This window comes from Sapajus apella, unplaced genomic scaffold (assembly GCF_009761245.1).
Source record: "Sapajus apella isolate SASKATOON/1434 unplaced genomic scaffold, GSC_monkey_1.0 scaffold47, whole genome shotgun sequence".
NCBI lineage: Eukaryota > Metazoa > Chordata > Mammalia > Primates > Cebidae > Sapajus > Sapajus apella.
Genome location: NW_022436987.1, coordinates 6,719,544 through 6,733,677, shown reverse-complemented (window position 1 = coordinate 6,733,677; position 14,134 = coordinate 6,719,544). Strand labels below are relative to the sequence as shown.

The following is a 14,134-nucleotide window of genomic DNA, read 5'->3' as shown; positions in this document are numbered from 1 at the left end:
GGAGAGGAGAATCACAAGCTCAAGCAGGAACTGGAGCAATGTTTTCCAAAATCAAAATTTAAAATTACCATCCTCTACAGCAAGAAATAAAGTTACATCATGACCCAGGATGACACACCCACTCACACCCGTACACACACGATGGGAACACGACTTTTAAGAAACAATACTTACCCTTATAATGTGCGAAGCACTCCACTATTTTCTATTCTGTTCTGTTCAATTCAATTCTATTGTATTTTACCGTATTCTAGTTGTCTTTTCTTAAAGGTAGGTTGTTCTCGAGACCCTGAGTGCATATTGGAATCCCTTGGAGGTCTTTTAAGACATTCAGGGCCCAGGTTTTACCTCTAGTGATTTAATGGATCTGGGGAGTGGGGGCACCTGAGTCCCCTGAGGGCAGGGTTTGGAGCAGGGCCTCTGAGGAGGAAGATGAGATCCAGGGCACAGAAGCAAGGGTTGCCTCCAAAAATAAAGGCCTTATCTTTCTCCTGCCCTGTGAGGGGACAGGGAGGTGGCGGAAGCAACGCAGCTGTGGGGACGGGTGCCCAGAGGTAAGCATGGCAGCAGACTCAGGGCCAGAGCAGAGGGTGGGCATGCTGGGAGGGGGTCTGCCTCTGGCTGGAGTTCCCATGTGGAATGGGACAGGGAGGTAACCAGAAATGGGGCTCCTTGACCCCAGGCCAAGCTGAACTCTCAAAAGGGGAAGAAGAGACACTAGAGTGAGTTCTTGGAGGAAGTGGCCTTAGGACATGGCTAACGGTCCCTTGGACCTCAGCCTGACTTAAAGGAAAGCAGCTATGAACAGACCCTGTGCCGGCTCCATTTAGGGGCTGCTTTTCTTGAGCATCTTACTCAGTGCAAGACTTACCTACTTTCCTTCCTTCCCTCCTTCCCTCCCTCCCTCCCTTCCTCCTTCCCTCCCTCCCTCCCTTCCTCCTTCCCTCCCTCCCTCCCTTCCTCCTTCCCTCCTTCCTTCCCGCCCTCCCGCCCTCCCTCCCTTCCTTGTCTCCCTGTCTCCCTGTCTCCCAGGCTGGAGTGCATTGGCGTGATCTCAGCTCACTGCAACCTCCGCCTCCCAGGTTCAAGCAATTCTCCTGCCTCAGCCTCCTGAGTAGCTGGGATTACAGGTGCATGCCACCAAACCTGACTAATTTTTGTATTTTTAGTAGAGACGGGATTTCACCACATTGGCTGGGCTGGCCTCACACTCCTGACCTCAGGTGATCTGCCCTCCTCAGCCTCCCAAAGTGTTGGGATCACAGATTTGAGCCACCGTGTCCGGCCGAGACTTTGATGTTTTTCAGGCCAACTCAGCTCAGTTCAATTAGCATTTCTGTAGTACCAGCATGGGCCAAGGGCAGGCAGAACGTGATGGATCAGACCTAGTCCCTGACCTGGGGAATTCGGCAGATCAGTCTCAAGTGGGGATGAAACTTTCTAGGACTTGGTTTCCAGGCTCGGTTCTGCTGCCTCTGGCTCTGGGTCTCCGGGCTTAGGTTTTCTTATGTGCTAGGACAGGGACATCAGGCCCCACCTTGCCCTGTCTGCCTCACAGAGGCACTGGAGAGGAGGTGAGGGAATCCGAGTGAAAGTTCTGTGTAAGCTGCTGGGTGCTAAGGGTTCCTAAGGGTGACTTAAAATGACAGTGATAAAAATAACAGTAACAATAATCGTGACAAGAGCTGACAAGTAGCCACTGTTTAAAGACAGCTGTTCTTGTGGAAAGAGCTCAGAATTTGGCATTCGGCCAGCTTTTCTGTTCCAGCTCTTTCTGGCCTCATGCTAGCTGTGTGTTCTTTTTTTTTTTTCCCCATTTATTTATTTTATTGCATTTTAGGTTTTGGGGTACATGTTAAGAACATGCAAGATTGTTGCATAGGTACACACGTGGCAGTGTGATTTGCTGCCTTCCTCCCCATCACCTACATCTGGCATTTCTCCCCTTGCTATCTCCCCCCAGCTCCCTACCCCCCACCGTCCCTCCCCTATTTCCCCCCAACTGACCCCAGTGTGTAGTGCTCCTCTCCCTGTGTCCATGTGTTCTCATTGTTCAACACCCACCTATGAGTGAGAACATGCGGTGTTTGATCTTCTGCTCTTCTGTCAGTTTGCTGAGAATGATGGTTTCCAGGTTCATCCATGTCCCTACAAAGGACACAAACCCATCGTTTTTGATGGCTGCATAATATTCCATGGTGTATATGTGCCACATTTTCCCTATCCAGTCTATCGTCGATGGGCATTTGGGTTGGTTCCAGGTCTTTGCTATTGTAAACAGTGCTGCAATGAACATTCGTGTGCACGTGTCCTTATAGTAGAACGATTTGTTATCCTTTGGATATATACCCAGTAATGGGATTGCTGGGTCAAATGGAATTTCTATTTCTAGGTCCTTGAGGAATCGCCACTCTGTCTTCCACAATGGTTGAACTAATTTACACTCCCACCAACAGTGTAAAAGTGTTCCTATTTCTCCACATCCTCTCCAGCATCTGTTGTCTCCAGATTTTTTAATGATCGCCATTCTAACTGGCGTGAGATGGTATCTCAAAGTAGTTTTGATTTGCATTTCTCTGATGACCAGTGATGATGCGCATTTTTTCATATGTTTGTTGGCCTCATGTATGTCTTCTTTTGTAAAGTGTTAGCTGTGTGTTCTTAACCTCTGTGAACCCTATTTTCCTTATCTATAAAATTGAGATGTATAATTCCTACCTCAGGGGTTGTCGGGAGGCTTGAATGAGATAACACGATGGAAGGATGTTGGTGTTAAAACTCTAAATTACGCAGCTGTGCAGAGCTGTGGGAATGTCCCCCTCCCGAAGCCTTCTTTCCTAGGCTTCTACTACTAGTTTCCTGCATGCTGATGCCTCCTGCCTACCCCAGCTCTTTTCGGCCACACCTTTGCTTTGGGGTCAGGCCTGTGCTTCCTCAAACATAGGACCAGGGCAGTCAATCACTGCTTTATCATCCAAGCCTTTCTAGACCTTCGGAAGCCAGGGACTGAATGCTCTCTAAGTGGTCCTTATGCAGGAGGTTGAATCCCTGTTCTCTCTCTCCTGAGCAACTTCCAAAACAAGCTTCACTTTTTCAGGGGCTGGCTCTGATCTATCATGCTGTCACTTTGCTGCAGGAGTCTCAAACTTTAGTGTTTGAGCTTGGTTAAAAATATGGAGATTTGGCAGTGTGTGGTGGCTCATGCCTGTAATCCCAGCACTTTGGTAGACCAAGGCAGGAGAATCACTTGAGCCCAGGAGTTCAAGACCAGCCTGAACAACATAGTGAGACCCCATCTGTATAGTATGAAAATTTTATTTTTTAAGTAATATGGAGGTTCATAGCAGGCATGCCCCTGCCTCAGGATATTTGCACTTGCTGTTTTCTCCACCTGGAATGCTCTTCCCATCTCCTCCCCTCCCCCTGCTCCGTATCTGCACAGCTCACTCCTTTTCCTCTGTAGGCTTTTACTCAGATGCCTCCTTCTCAGTAGGGCTATCAGTGAATCACCCGATTAAAGGGCAGCCCTCCTCCCTGTCACTCCTCAGCCCACCCCTTGCCTCTTTCCCTCTGTATCTCCTGCTGCCATCTGATGTATTGTGCTGGCTCATTTACTCTCCCTTAATTATTTGCACATCTTCCCTCCACCAGTATGTAAGCTCCATGAAGGCAGAGGCATTTGTTTTGCCCCCTGAAGTATCTCCAGCACCTAGAATAATGCCTGGTATTCGTCGTTGTTCAGTAAATATGGATTTAATGAAAGAATTTTGATTCCATAGCTCTGAGGCAAGGCCCAAAACCTGCATTTTAGCATGGCTCCAGGGCACTGTGATTCTTTGTGAGTCACTGTGCTCATTGTTGTCCTCCATCTGTGCAGCAGCTGAGGAGCCTGGGACAGCTGCCTCCGCCTCAGCTTCCCCAGAGCTGGCCTCTGGCTGCAGGCACCACTGGGTGGAGAGTTTCTTCCTGGGCCAAAGTCCTTGGGGCTTCCCTACTGCATCCCAGGGATGTGGCATGATGTGGGGCACAGTACAGAGGAGAAGGGAAGTTTCTCTCGCTGGCCTGAACTCACTTCCCATCCTAAGGGTCAGATGACCAACCCTGAGCCTCCCTGCTACCACGTTATCCAACTTCTGCAAGCATTCCTGGCAGTAGTGACCAGGCTCTGCTGCTCTGTAGCTCCAAGGCCATGTTTCCCCTCCCTACCTCCTCCTTGTCATCTCTAGAAAATAGTGGGCACACAGCTCTGAGCCCCCTGGTTTTAATTACCACACTTTCAGGAAGTCCCAGTGGACCAAAGTCTTTAGCTGGGACTGCGTGTTTCAACCTCTACAGACTTCCAGACGGAGAAAAGCACCAGGATTTTCAGCCGATAGAGTCATCTCTGCCTTTGACTCTTGGCATTCATTTACTTGTTCATTCATTCATTCATTGCTTCATTCTTTCAGTCCTTTAACAGGTTTCTGATGGCCACGTATGTGCTTTGTGATGAGTGCCTGACTAGGCCCTTTGGGAGCTTGTTCATGTGACACAGGTATCCCAGTACCTGGCACAGAGCAAGTGCTCAGTGAACATGAACTCTTTCAGGTTCCCTCGCCAGCTGTCCCAGCTATTCCCTCACCCCATCCACTTCCACTTCTGGAAAGAAAAAGTTTTCTTTGCTGTAGTCAGTTCCTGTTTCCTTTTTGAACTCATGTCCTCTTTTGATAAACATAAAAATCACATACCCTTCTTTCATGCCACTTGAAATTTCACAAGTAATTTAAATTTGTGATTAAAAGCACATCAAAACAGTGGTAATATCAAATATTCTTTTAAGAATCCCAAGCCCTGGAGATGTCTGTCTGCTCCGAGTTGGCAGTGCCTTGCCCAAGCTGAATCAAACCCGACACCTGTCTCCTGTTGCCGCTTTTAAGCCAGGCAATGGCTGGTTTCCAGCACTTCATGTGCTTGAAGGCTGGGATTGAACCTTCTCTCTCTCCCAGGCCAGGGATCTCCTTTGCTCATGGAGCTGGTCTTCACACTGGCCACGTTTGCTGGAAACCTCCTCCATGGGTTGCCAGGAGAGGGTATACAACTCAGTGGGCCTCAAGAGATGAGCAGAAGGAAATGGTCCCTCCCGACAACAGTGTCGGATGGGCAGAACCCAAGGTCAGCCAATCAAATCCTAGCTGGCTCTTGGGAGGAAACTGAGGACCTACATTGAGCAGACACCTGCCAGTGTGCCACCTCTGTGCATGGCCGAGCTGAGCTAGGGCCCCGGGTCTCTGACTCCCATAGAAGACCACTTCCTCCACCACAGGCAGCCCCATCGCTTCGTCCAGCGTGCGCTCCTTCCTGCTTGCCTGCACTGTATGTGGGCATGGGGGCCACAGCCACACCATCCTGGTTTGCCTCACAGTGGCTCCCTATGCTGGGAATGAATGTCCTCCCCTCCCCCACCCACTTTTTTAGCTCCAGACTTCCAAAGTCAGCTTTGCTACCACTGCTTCCAAAAAGTCCTCCATGGCTCTGCCCCTGGCACCGCCCCAGCTGGATGAGGGGTCTGCCTCAGTGCTCGCACACACCCTGGCTCCCCCTTATCATGCTGTATTTTACCTGGTTATTGACTCACTAAATTACAGTGATTAGTTTAGGTCAGGCTAGCCAAGGCGGCCAGTGTGACAGGAACATGATCCTGGTCATCTCAGTACCTCAACAACAACTAGCCCACCTATCAATTTTGACAAAAGAAAAGTCATGATCCCCCAGGGAAGTCGATGTGGTCACCATCTGCATTTCATAGATGAGGCAGTCAAGTCTCAGAGGAGTTTAGAAGCAAAAGGGACCAGGCCCAAGGCCACATGGGCAGGAAGTGCTAGGACAGGAATTCAAACCCAGGCCTGCTGGCCCTAGACCCCATGTCTCCCCTGCTCTCGCACTCCTGGAAGCCTGGGAGGCATCGACACAGGTGCCTCCTCTCTGGTTCTCTCCTGGCAGCCCACCCTATTGCTTCTTAGGAAGGGTGGACCAGAGCCAGGATGGCCGCCACATGCACTAAATTGGCAGGTCCAACATAGATAAGCCTCCCTGGACCCCTTTTGGTTACAGGTGATGGCTAGGGTCCCGTATCTACTTTGTTGAGGGAAGCAGGCAGGCTTGGCCAGGAAGGGTTCCCCAGGCTGGTTTTCAGGCTTCCAGCTAGGGACCACCCAGCTAACTGCCTCTGGCCAGAGCGAGAGTTTGATCCCAACTTCTCCAGGCCTGGGCCTGAGATTCAACTGACCCCCAGTGCACCCAGATAGACAGAGTCCTGACCAGGCCCCCCCAGCTCATTAAGCACTTAGTACGTGCCAGAGCTACTTTAAGTACTTCACATAAATTAATCTGTGCCATATGATGGTGGTATGGACTGTTACCAGTGTCATCTGATATAACAAGGAGGCAGACACAGAGAAGTGAAGGAACTTGTCCAAAGCCAAAGGGGTGCGATTTGACTGTCTGGTTTCAGAGCCCACACCCTTTACCATTTAACAGGCTGCCTGCCTCTGGTGCACCATGGGTCTCTGATTCCAAACAATGTATTTGAATTTCGTCCTTACCCCTTTTCTCCATTTCCTCTGGAGAGAGAGTTGTTGGGCAGCGGGACCAGTGAAGCAGGAGACAGAAGGAAGCTTCAGAGAAGGGTGTGTCTGTGTCCCAGCCTCGAGCTTTGCCTGGAGCTTTGCCTGGGGTTTCAGTAAGGAGAGGAGGATTGCACGGAGGCTTCCTGGCTTGTCCTGGGCGACAAGTAATTGAACCATTGGCAGCCATGCTTTAGGTCCCCATGTGAGAGGGAGGCAGCTTCTTATTTCCTTTGAAATAAGGAGAAGTTGGCATGCCTGTGAGTGTGCATAAGTATGTGTGCACATCTTTATACATGTATATGCAAGCACTGTGTTCATGTGTGCACATGTTTGTTGTGTACGTACATGTGTATGTGTGTTGCATGCATGTAATGTGTGTGCCTGCCTTGTATGCATGTGCATGTGTTCATATGCATGCATACACGTGTGTGTGTGTGCATGTGTGCATGCGTGTTTGTGTTAATGCAGATATGTGTTAATGCGTCCATGTGAGCGCTGTGATCATGTGTGTATTGTGTGTCTGTGTGTGAGTGCTTGTGGGTGGATGCAGACCTGTGTGTGTGTCCTTCTGCAGTAGTGATCATACATAAGCAGCATATGCAGGCACATGGGCACGTGGGCATGTGTGTGCTTGTGTGAGCAGTGGTGTTTCAGACCCCACAAACAATGGGTTGAGCCTCTTTCACCACCCACTGCTACCTGGAGCCACCTTGAAAATCCTGATGAATGACAAATAATTGCACAACTGTGAATCGTTCTTTTTAATTGTTGGTAAGAAAGTCAATGTAGTGATGAAATAGAATTTGAGCTCCCCGGATTGCTTGCCACCAGCTGCTGGGTCCTTCCCCACCCCCTGCAAGCCCCCCATTATCCCCTGGCCCAGAGCCTGCCTAATCATTGTTTAATGTTTCAAAGATTCTGTCCTACACAAGAGATACTCATTCCAGGCTGTAAAACTACCAACAGCTTTGCATGCAGCTGGAATAATTGCACAAATTAAAAAAAGAGGGAAAGAATGGTCCAACAATATTGTGCTTTATGGAGCTTAAGGAATCCCATATAGCTAATCGAGTTACAACCAAGACTCAGGCAGCTTAAAGGTATTTACACAGCCCTGCACATAGACTGTCAGCCCATTCAGCCAAAGGCTCCTTGCCACCGCCCACCTCTATGGCTTTGACAAGCACAGCTAGGCTGGCCCACCCACAAGACTGGCAGTAAATACCCAGCAACCTTGGGGTGCACGCAGCCCAGTACCACCTGAGTCCTGGGTTCTCTTATTGTTGCTCCTTACTGCCTGGGCTTGCCTCTACATGCCACATCCTCTATCACCAAGCCTGAGAGTTCCTCTTGAGCACGGCCACAGCTACGTCGCCTCTGGTGTGGTATCCAGCAGCACTTTCCCACGTTCTTATTGTAATGACTTACATGACTCTTAAGTTTCTGGCTATTCTGTGTACTGAATGTCCATCTCTCCCTGCTGATTCAAGCCCTGACCCCAGGCCTGGGCCCTGCTTTGGCCAGTTTCTATGGAAGTGGAAGACGGTCAGATATATCTATATATGCATATCTGACAGATTTAACTGTGTCCATTTCTGAACCTACCTCTCGCTGCCACACATGGGTCTATGCCAGGGCACCCAGGCCAGGGGCACATAGGGGCTAAAATAAAGTCTGTTCTGTCTGTTTGCTAAATCATGTGTTCAGGTATGAGTCTGTATCCAAAGTGCGTTTTCCAACTGGGTAGCCCAGGGAGGGCACCTTTTGGTCACATACATCAGGATGCTGTGTGCTCTCAGCGCGGCCAGCCCCGACCTCTGCAGAGACTCTGCAGAGCAGTATAGCTTCTTCCCAGTGGGTGGCCTTGACTCAGCACTGCAGCAGGCTGGGGTGACTTCCCTGTACTGCTGGGCAGCAACCCCAGCTTTCCTCAGCCTTCTCTGAGTTCGTCCTGCGTTTGGCCTGCATCTGTCCTGTGTCAATTTGCTGTTTCCTTGGTGGAATGGAGTCTGGCTCTGATGCCTGCCTCGTCCCCTTAACTGGACCCTGGCTTTCCAGCTAGCCCTGGTCAATCCTCTTCCTTGATGGGTTAGATTCTGTTCTCTGTACCACCTAACTGGGGCCCTGCACCTATGGTCCAGTCTGCCTGGCTTCCTACATCCTGGGTGCTGGGACTTCCCACTGATAAGCTCCACCTGAACTAAGCATCCTCAGTGATGCCTGGGCATATAGGCTTTTGAGACACCTGCCTCTCTGTGGACCAGCCCCAGGGCTCAGTCTGTTTCTCCAGCTGTAGTCCTGCATGTTGCCAGCCTCTTCTTTGCCCTCACAGGCACTCACATGCTGAGGTTCCAGCATGCTGCACCCGAAAGCTGCCCAAGCCTGCCAGTGGTGTGAGTAGCTCATCACCCCTCTTGGCCCCTTTACCTGATACAGGAGACTGTCTCAGAGTGAGCAACTCTCCAGCATGCTACTCTGCTGACCCAGGACAGCACCTGGTAGGGCAAAGGACCTTCCTTCTTTTTGCTCATGAGCTCCCTGTAAGCAATCTATAGCAAGAGGGCTTTGTAGCATTTTGCTTTATGGACTAGCCAAGTCCATAAAGGACCAGTTTTTGATAAACGAAGCTGGCAGGAATCAAATTAAAAAAAAAAAAAAAAAAAAAAAGCCTTCTTCCCCTGGTCAGCTGTGTGACCATCTGTCAACGGCGAAATTCCCAAAACTGGAGCTGAGTGTTGGGGGTGAATTGGGAGCGGTGTCTCTTGCACTCTGAGGGGCCCTGTTGCCAGCCACTGTTGAACATTACTCAGGGCCACAGTGCATCCAGCAGGAAAGGTCTTCTTGTTCATTCTTGGACCCCAGCCTATCTTGCTCAGCAGCTTGAAAAGACTAACTCAGGTATAGACAACAGGTACAGCTGAACACAGGGCACTCCTTGTATGCAGGGTCCTCCTTCTGCTTTCCGGAATAGTTAAAACAGTTCGAAACCCAACACATCAAATGCTTCCTCCTGATATTAAATCTTTTGAGTATGGAATGCCTTCTGGTGGAATTGATTTCCTGAAAGTCTGCCCCAAACCATGCAGTGACCCAAGTGGCCTCCGGTAGCTTCAGAGTCTCAGTGTTTGGTAAAAAGTGTAACGTGGCCGGGCGCGGTGGCTCAAGCCTGTAATCCCAGCACTTTGGGAGGCCGAGGCGGGTGGATCACGAGGTCAAGAGATCGAGACCATCCTGGTCAACATGGTGAAACCCCGTCTCTACTAAAACTACAAAAAATTAGCTGGGCATGGTGGCACGTGCCTGTAATCCCAGCTACTCAGGAGGCTGAGGCAGGAGAATTGCCTGAACCCAGGAGGGGGAGGTTGTGGTGAGCCGAGATCGCGCCATTGCACTCCAGTCTGGGTAACAAGAGCGAAACTCCGTCTCAAAAAAAAAAGTGTAACGTGTGGAAGAGAGTTAAGGGCTGCAGCCACCCCTGCTGCTGCCCATACCTGTCCTGCATAGTCGCCTTTCAGAAGATGACCACCTCTTTGTTGGCGGGTGAGGGCGGGAGGTGGTGCTAGAGACAGCACTGGGAGTCCGGGAAGCTGGTGTAAAGGCTTGGGCCTGAGGGTCCTGCAGCAGCTATGGGCTCACCTATCCTGCATAGCAACAGAAATCTGCTCTCTCCGGTGATGGCTGGGAAGCCAGTTTGGGTGGGGATGTTTGTTCTGTTTTTTACTTTTCCTTCTTTTAAAAATGAGAGCCCTAATTGACTCTCAGGAGACCTAAATTAGGAAACTAATTCAGTTTTTTTCAGGGACTGTCTCTCCTCGCTGCTCAGGCCCACAGGGACTAGCACCTCTTCTGTTCTTACAGTCATGCATTCATTTAACAAATCGAGTACCAGGCTCAAGGCTCTACAGGACGGAGGCAGCAGGGAACCAGATGTGGTTCCTGCCATCAGAGAATGATAGCAGGCAAGTAGCCAGGTGCTCCAGCCCTCATTTGGCACAGATGCAGACTATCCAGGTTCTAGTTGATTTTAGGAGCTCATATCCCAGGAGCTCATGGCATAAGTAAAATTTTAGGGAGAAGGAGAAGAAAGGCCAGCCTGCGGCGGGGTGTTCCAGCTATGCCAGGTCTTAGGGTGGCTGCCATGAGAGAAATCCTGAGAATCACATTGACACAAAGATTCTTATTGTACTTATATTTTTTTGTATTAAAGTTTATGTGGCTGGCTTCCTTCCTTCCTTCCTTCCTTCCTTCCTTCCTTCCTTCCTTCCTTCCTTCCCTCCTTCCTCCCTCCCTCCCTCCCTCCCTCCCTCCCTTCCTTCCTCCCTTCCTCCCTCCCTTCCTCCCTCCCTTCCTTTTCTTGATCTGTTGCCTAGGCTAGAGTGCAATGGTGTGATCTCAGCTCACTGCAACCTCTGTCTCCTGAGTTCAAGTAATTCTCATGCTCCAGCCTCCTGAGTAGCTGGGATTACAGGTGTGTGCTATCACGCCTGGCTAATTTTTGATTTTGATTTTTTGATTTTTTTTATTTTCGCCATGTTGGCCAGGCTGGTTTCGAACTCCTGACCTCAAATGATCCACCTGACTTGGCCTTCCAGAGTGGTGGGATTACAGGTATGAGCCACCACACCAGGCCTGTTTGCATGGTATCTAATAAAGGATTGAAACAGGGAAAAAAGCACAAAGCAAAGAAATGTCAGAGCAGTGAGCAGGAAGGCTTTTAACCAGCAACCACCAATGGAAGGCTACTTTTCCTGGATGGCCCATGGCTGGCTCTGACCCCTCCAGTGCTGCTGGAATAGAGGCTTGATTTGTAGCTGACCAAAGAGGGCGTGGCCTAGGTGCAGAGATATATGATTCCCTTTGTGTTTTCCACCCCTTTGTGTCCCCATACTGTGGCTTCCAGTGGCCTTCGCCAGTGACTCAGGTGATTTTCCACTGAGCACCTGACCTACAGCTGGGGCAGTGACCTGGTTCACTATGTAGGTCCCTCCCACCCTAATGGGCTTCCCTTAAGGGGCACTGGGCAATTTGGGGCAGGCAGCCCTAAAAACTAATCCAACATCCTCATTTGACTGGAGAGAAGACAGATCCAGAGAAGTGAAGTGAGTTTTCCAACATCACACACCTAGTTCATGGCAATGCCTGGAGAGCAACCCTGGTCCAGTGCTTTGCTAGCTGGACTCATTCATTATCAGACGTTCACAGAATGCATTCTCAAGTGTCAGCCATCAGGCTCAGCACACCAACACACAGATGCCGGAGAAACAGTTTCTGTCCCCAGAGAGCTGGCAGCCTAGTGCAGATGATAGCACACAAATAAGCAAAGCACACAAAGCAAAGTGCTGAGTGCCGTGAGCCACAACTGAAAGGAGAGTGTGCTGGAGAAGCCCAGAGGAGAGATCACAGTCACTTGAGGAGGGTGTCCTGGAAGATTTGGCATTTGAGCTGGGCCTTGGGGATTGAATAGATTTGGGAAAATGGAGATGATGATGGAGAAAGACAGAACCTGCCTTTGTTTTTGAATCTTCTTAATTAGGGAAGGAATCAACATGACAATTCATTAGGTACCTGCTGTGTTCCAAGCACTGTGCTAGGCATTTTTATATACTACTTCTTTAATTTTTTCAGTATTTTCTCCCCATCTTACAGATGAGGAAACTGAGATTCAGCAGTAACTTAATCCTCAAATAGAGATGACTTCTTTGATTCCCTATTCTCTCTTTCCTACAAAGCCTCACCCAATGCTGTGTGCCCCATGAGGGCTCAGTGGATGACTCTGATGAACGAATGGAAACAGAGACAGAAACATGGGGATAGAAGAGTTCTCAGAGTCATGGGGAAGGCAACACTCCTCTTCCTTAAAAAACACACAGATGAGCACAGAGCCATTTAATATTTCTATCATCAGAATAAGTGTCTTCCTCACAGGTATATACACCCCACCTCCAGGCTGTTATATTATTAACCTAAGTGAATACAGGTAAGAGCTATTTGCTTTAGCTACACATCTTTCATGTGTTAGCTCATTTCATCCTAAGGACATCCATAGAAGATAGGTCTTAATACTATTAATATTATGTTCATTTCACAGATGAGAATGCTGAGGCTCAGAGAAGCTGCAGCTTACATAGCTGGGAATGGCAGAGCCAGTGTTTGAGCCCAAGTTGGATCCGGCTGCAGAACTGAGTCCTTAACCTTGTTCTGTGCTCGGGGGGTCCTAAACTCAGCTGCCTACCAAGGCTAGACAGTGTGAATATGGGAGGTGGCCTGATACAAGGCAATGAGGAGTGGTGGGAACTGTGGTGAACATGAGAATGAGCCCAATCTCGGCCGAGAGGGACAGCCAGCATTGTCTCCAGCCTGTTGCTGGCCTGCAGGACTAGCAAGTTTTCTCAAGTTGGAAATTCACACTTTTGTGTTTGGCGTACTGAACAAGCCACTTGGGCAGGTCAGATACGGCCCTAGTCTGTCTGTCTGCAGCTTCTGCCATGTTGACTACCACTTTGAAAAGGAGAAGCTTTTCTTGAAATGCTTTTTGTCTCAGGCATTCCTGGTGAAAACCCCCTCTTGCACTCTTTCCTCCTTTCTCTCCCTCTCTCTCATTATTGCTTGTTCTTCACATCTCAGAAAGCAGTCACTCCAGATAGGCTGAATTAGCCAGTCCTCTGTGCAGCTTCTCGTCATCATGTGTACAGTTTGAGGGCATCATGAAGCACTGGCCATATGCTTTAGTTCCACTGATTCAGGGAGGCCCCTTCTGAGCTGAATAGCCCTTTCAGAAAAGCACATGGTTTTGTAATCATGGTGTGGATTCTGTCCCTGGGTTGTAGACTCAGATGCCATTCTGGGTGAGTCACTTTCCTGAATCTTGAGACATTGGAAGCAACTTGAATCAGATTCCCTGGTCCAAACCAGGAATAGGAGTAGATGTGGCCAGTGTCTGAGAAAACCAACCAGGCTGCAGAGGAGTCTGCTAAAGCAAGGGTCACTTAGAACAACTTGTCATTCAGGTGGGACTCACCTCAGTGGGACTCCGCTCAGGAGCAGGGGCTTGAGGAGGAGACGGGGTGGGTGGCAGGGCTCACTCCTACTCATGGGTTGACTCGGGGTTTGGGCTGCTGTTGTTTTGTGGTTCCATGGCTCACCAGGCTGCCCTAGCTTCCCAAATTCCCTTCCCCTGTGTGGCTTCATCTTCCTGCACTGCCTGTGACCCGCCACCCTGGGGGGTGGTTGTAGAGTGTGTCTGTGGCCACTGTGGTTGGTGTGGTGGTGGCTGCCATCTGGGAGTAAATAACCACAGCACGTCAGAGCTGAACAAGACCCAGAAATAGATCTCAGGCCCCATGCTTCTCTCATCCAGGGAAAGGAATGTGGGTTGGAGCTGTACAAAAACCAATCTTTAAACCTTTTCTCACCTGATGAATTTGATGGAGTGACAGAAAGGAATTAGAAATTAAGTAGGGGCTCAGAATTTACATGCGCTCCATGCCAAATGGAAATTAAAAAGAGCGTCTCTAGCAGGGTTAATGGTG

At 49.6% G+C, this 14,134-nt stretch overlaps 1 protein-coding gene across 2 annotated transcripts in view; it reads left to right on the top strand.

Annotated features, from left to right (window-relative positions):
* Nucleotides 1–14,134, top strand: part of GALNT18 (polypeptide N-acetylgalactosaminyltransferase 18) — a 364,052-nt gene that overhangs the window by 193,247 nt on the left and 156,671 nt on the right. The window lies entirely within an intron of this gene.